Source organism: Mus caroli, unplaced genomic scaffold (genome assembly GCF_978045245.1).
Source record: "Mus caroli unplaced genomic scaffold, Mus_caroli_1 scaffold_8, whole genome shotgun sequence".
Taxonomy (NCBI): Eukaryota; Metazoa; Chordata; class Mammalia; order Rodentia; family Muridae; genus Mus; species Mus caroli.
Genome location: NW_028227263.1, coordinates 78,043,924 through 78,049,923, shown reverse-complemented (window position 1 = coordinate 78,049,923; position 6,000 = coordinate 78,043,924). Strand labels below are relative to the sequence as shown.

The 6,000-nt window shown below is 35.6% G+C and overlaps 1 pseudogene; it reads left to right on the top strand.

Moving 5' to 3' along the window:
* The first annotated feature begins 936 nt into the window (after positions 1-936).
* Positions 937-6,000, top strand: part of LOC110297960 (small ribosomal subunit protein RACK1 pseudogene) — a 103,332-nt pseudogene continuing 98,268 nt past the window's right edge.

Genomic DNA, 6,000 nt, shown 5'->3' with positions numbered 1-6,000 from the left:
TTAAAAAGGGGGGGGGGAGGGAATCTCAGCTTCGACCCAAGATGGAGTAACAAGAGGATCTTACCTTCTTCAAAGATGAAAAGCAAAACCTGTGACATATTTGGAAAACTCTTCTGAAGACAATGTGCATCATACAATGAAGGGCAGTTGCCACTGAGGTACAGGGAACAGAACATGCAGAAAACCTGCATGACATTCCCACACTAGTGCGTAAGAGTAACTCAGCTGTGGCAGCAGGAAGGGGAATCTTGAGAAAAGCCGACTGTCTCCTTGACGGTCAGATTGAGTAGCAGAGATGCACAAGATCAACTAGGCTGTGCTTGTATTTAGAAATTAGAAATCAGCATCAGTTTGTGAGGGGATTTTCTGGGCAAGGAAGGATATTTGAAAGGATGAAGTGGTAGTGCTTGTGTGTACTAAGGGCTTAAGATGTTGGCTGTCTCCATTATTCACACTGCAAAAACCCACAAATCAAAAGAAAACCTAGGAATCTCTGGAGTCATCAGTGAACTTTAATTCACCCTAGACTGAGCAATGTGCAGGGCCATGTACTATATCATAAACATAAAACTGGAAGGATAAAATAATTTCTAAGTAATAATACACAAAACAAAACCTAAGAATATTTATGAAAATAAACATCTATTTCTCAGCAAAAGAAAAATTTCATAAAAATATCATTAGATATTCAAATTAATATGAAAGAGAACTGCATGGTAAACAATTAACCAATCAAATGATACTCAGACCTGATGCACCTTAAAATCATCTCAAAATACTAAAACACCTTTTCCATGTGTTTAAAATAAGTAGATACAGAAATATATGTATACATATATTTCTACATATGTACATATTCTGTATATGTATATACATAAATATACAAATATTTATATGTATATATACCCCAAATCAAGAACATAGACAAATCCTGAAATGCATACAGAGACGAGTAATGACCCAATGATCCAAAAACGTATAGAAGGAAGGAACAGTGAACTTGAGAACAGAGCAGTGGAAGCCACCTGTGAGGAAACATTGAGAGGCTGCAAGGAAAAGAAGGAAAAGGTAAGAGCAGAACCACTTTAATGTGCCTAAAGATATGTAATGGGATATGACATGGTGGTGTGTGGTGAGGGGACAGAAGATGAGGATACCAAATATACTCTAAATTTGATAGTAAAACTATTAAATAGCAAGTGATTCTAACCATAAGAAATGAACAAAACAAGATATACACGTACCAGCTAGTTCACAACCAGTGAGGAGAAGAAAAACATCTGAATGCTGTCAAGAGAAACCAGATTCGTGTTGTGTACAAGGAACATGGATGAGGCAGATATTAGACTCAAACCATGCAAGTGAGAAGGCACTGAGAGAATTTTTTTGCAGCTCCTGATAGAAAAAACTGTTAAGTTAGAATTCTATTTAGTAAAACTATTCTTCAAACTGAAGGCATGTTTTCAGATACAGGAAATTAAAAAAAATAATTACTCATTGACAAACATGTCCAGTGAGTGGGTGAGTATCTATCTTTCTATCTATCTATCTGTCTATCTATCTATCTATCTATCTATCTATCTATCTATCTATCTATCTATCTATCAATCATCTATCTATCCTTTATCATCTACCATCTATATATCTATCAATCATCTATGTATATTATCTGTCTATCTACTAATTTACTATCTTTTTATCATCTATATATCAATCATCTATTAGTCTATCATCTATGTTTATTATCTATCTACCATCTATCTTTCATCTATCATCTATTTATCTATCAATCATCTATGTATATTATCTGTCTATCTACTAATTTACTATCTTTTTATCATCTATATATCAATCATCTATTAATCTATCATCTATGTTTATTATCTATCTACCATCTATCTTTCATCTATCATCTATTTATCTATCAATCATCTATTTACTACTTATCTACTATCTATCTTATATATCATCATCAGTCTCTAATACCTATCATCTATCTATATTATCTATCTACTATATATTTTCCATCTATCATCTATAAATCATCTCTCTCATCTATCTATCTATCTATCTATCTATCTATCTATCTATCTATCTATCTATCTATTATCTATCTATTATCTATCTATCTATCTATCTATCTATTATCTATCTATTATATATCTATCTTCTATCATTTTATATAGCTAGATGTTGGGATAGTTACTACAATAAACTAATAGAGACATCCATCACCTTCCATGTTGTCTCCTGTGCGTGGCGAGAACATTTAGAGTAGTCCTCTTAGCATATTTCAATTGTACAACACAACACTATGAACTTTCATCACCATGCTCAATGTTCTGCCTTCAGATGAATGTTTTTGAAAATTCTAAACTAATACTTGTCACTCCAGAATAGTTCTATATCTGCTTGATAAATAGATGTAACTTGCAATTTTAAACAGAAAAACTCTCAGGTGGCTCAACAAATGCAATTAAGTACTTAAGAAAAAGATCTATTATAGTAACACTATATAAGAAAATTAAAGGGGCAGTGAATTTCTGAGACTAAGACTTCTACCCAAATCAAACATATATATCACCACAAAAGAAAACCTACTATATATCATTGAAATGCATGGGGAAATAATAAGCAAACTTTTTTTAAAAATACAATAATTCACAAAGACTACAGTACACATGATAAAGTGATGTTGATCTCAGGAGCTCAGTATCAATTTATGGGTTTCTTACATAAGCAACAACAACAACAACAAACAACAACAACAGAAAATCTTACCTCAGTAAATACATGTAAGAACATGTTTGAAGAAAATCCAGCTCTATTTTTGGTCATACGAGAAAAAGACAAGAAGCTCCTTAATTTGTCAAAGGCTTCTTATGAAAACTTCCAATGAACATAATATTAAAGGTGAGAGGCTAAGTGCCCCCACACTAAGGTGAAAGCAGGATGGAAATATTGCTGTCAAGAAATTTTCATTCCTTATTGCATCAAAGCTCTTGTCTAACAGTCAGGCAAAAGCTTACATTAGATCCTCCTATTCCAGTCCACTTACCCCCACCATCTGTAAATACCTATTTTTATTTCCCTTCTGAGGGAGATCCAATACCTCCATACCCCCGTCCCCAGTCTCTTACCCTATACCTAACCTCTGTGGTTATATGGATTGTATCCTGATTATTGAAGACTCAACAGCTAAATATTTTCTTTATTACTTGTCCATTGGTGGATATGTAGGTTGTTTCTAATTTCCAGCTATTATAAACAAAGCAGCAGTGAATATGTTTGAGCCAATGTCTTTGCAGTAGGATGTAGAGTCCTTGGGGTACATGGTCAAGAGTGGTACAGCTACATCTTGAGGTAGATCTATTCCCAGATTCCTGAGGAACCACTGCACGGATTTCAAGAGTGGCAGTACACATTTGAGACTCCTCCGGCGACAAAGGTGCATTCTCCTTGTTCCACATCTTTCTCACCATGTGCTGTCTGCCACTTGCATTGTTGATCTTGCCATCCTGGCTGGTTTAAAAAGAAACCTCAAAGTTGTTTTGATTTGCATTTCCCTGATGGCTAAGAATGTTGAACGTTTCATTAAGCACTTCTCAGCCATTTGATTTTCCTCTGTTGAGACTTCTTGGTGCCTAGTGACCTACTTCCTTCAATTAGGCCCTGCCTCCTAAAGCTTCAAGAACATTCCCAAAGAGTGTTACTAGCTGGGGATGTTTAATATGTAAGCCAAACAACTGTCTATGTGAAACCATGGAATCTCAACAAAACAAAACAAAACAAAACAAAACAAAACAAAACAAAACAAAACAAAACAAAGCAAAGCAAAACAAAGCAAAGCAAAGCAAAGCAAAACAAAGCAAAACAAAACAAAACAAAAAAACCTATTCACAGTAATAAATGAACTTAGTGAGGGTATACAGTTAATGGATATGAAATAATAATTCATTACCCAAATAATAATTGCATTTCTAAAAACAAGCACCAAACTAATGAACATGGAGACTTCCAAGGCACTTCTTTCACATTAGCAGAAAAATACAGAATACTGATGTATTGTTTGTTTTCCCATTGCTGTGCAAAGTAAATAACAATCAGCATAGAAAGATGGGTTCATTTGGCTCAGGATTTGGGGTGATACTGTCTATCATGGTGGGGAAGGATGAGGAAGTGTGTTCATAGTGTATCCAAAATTAGGAAGCAGAGAGAGATGAATGTTGGAGCGTAGATAGCTTCCTCTTCTTGCTGTATTACCCACCATCTTCAGAGTAGGTCTTCCCTGCTGAATTAAACGTTTGTGAAACACTAAGGTGTGTATTCTAGATGATTCCCAATCTAGTCGAACTAACAATGGAGTTTAACCATCATGACCTCAAACTGAATATCACCATCACATATAAAGTGAAAACAACAATAACATTTCTAAAATAAAAGGGTGAATATTTGCAGGCTTTGAATTAGACATCATTTTCTTTTAAAAGATCACAAATACATGATCCGGAAAAAAAAGATATATTGGACATCATTAAAACAACAACAACAATAACAACAACAACAACAACAATGATAAGGTTCTTATCTTTAAGTGTCACTGCTAAGATGGTGAGAAGATGAGTCACAGACTGAGGAAGATATTTAAAAAGAACAAATATCATAAAAGACTAGCATCCAGAATAGCTAAAGAATCTTCAAAATCCAATATGAAAACCAAAAAAACATTAAAAGAATTAAACATTCAGGCAGATTCTTCACCAAAGCAGATATAGGAAGGAAAGTAAACAGCTCTAAGGCTTCTCCACACCACCAATTCTTAGAAGATACAAGTTAAAATGCAAGCTAATATCAAACATAGAATAGAAGGAGTACCCATCACAACTAGGTACGCCAAGTGTCGGTGAGGATGTGGTGTAATTAGAAGACACACAGCACACGTTGCAATTTAAAATAGCACTGTAGAGAACAGTTGTGTGGATTCTCGCAGAAGAGAGCAAGGTTGAGAGGAAACACGAAGCGAAGGGGGGGGGGGAGGGGGAGGTCAGGAAGAAGAGGGTAGCCAAGGGAATATGCTCTTTGAAAGTACATCTGTTCCTTTCTTGCTTCCTGGCCTTTACAGACTCACACTCTTACTCAAACACATAAATCTAAAAATTCAAAGCTAGCATCTACACATGAGAACAAACATATGGTGTTTGTCTTTCTGGGCCTGGCCTCCCTTGCTCAGTATAATATTTTCCAATTCCATTCATTTTAATGCAAATTTCATAATTTCTCTTTTCTGTTTAGTGGGGTAGAATCCTGTTGTACACATGTACCACGTTTTCAAAGTCCATTCAGCCACTGATGGATAGCTAGGCTGATTCCATTTCCTAGCTATTTTGACTAAATCAGCAATGGGCAGGGATGTACGGGGACCTTTGTCTTAGGATGCAGTCTATCAGGAGTGCTTTACCTAGGTGATGTGGCTATTCTAGCTTTAGTGTTCTGAGAAAGCCCCACACTGATTTCCATAGTGCTTGGACCAGTTTATCTTTCTCCACAGCCTCGCCAGCATTCGTTGCCATTTGTTTTCTTGATCACAGCCATTCTGAAATGAGATGAGATAGAATCTCAAAAGTGTTTTTAATTTAAATTTCCGTAGAAATTTAGGATATTGGACACATTTAATAATAGTTGTTAGGGAGCTGGAGAGGTAGTGGAAGCCTTAAGGAAGATAGGGAGTAAAGTGTATGGGCTCTGAAAGTGGGGTCAGAAGTACTGGTGGTTAAAAAGCAACTGGGGAAAGGATGAAGGAGAGATGGAGGGAGGGCTAGCCAAAATGGTACATGAAAAAAATGAAAATGCACTTGCTTTAAAACTGTCGAAAATGATTAATACTTAAAAAAAAAAAACCCTCAGAAAGCTGGAATGAAGGAACTCTGTGTGCATGTGTAACACTGCGCCTAGAAGCCATAGGTTTCAAACGGAAAACAAAGCACTGTATAAGAAGCACCT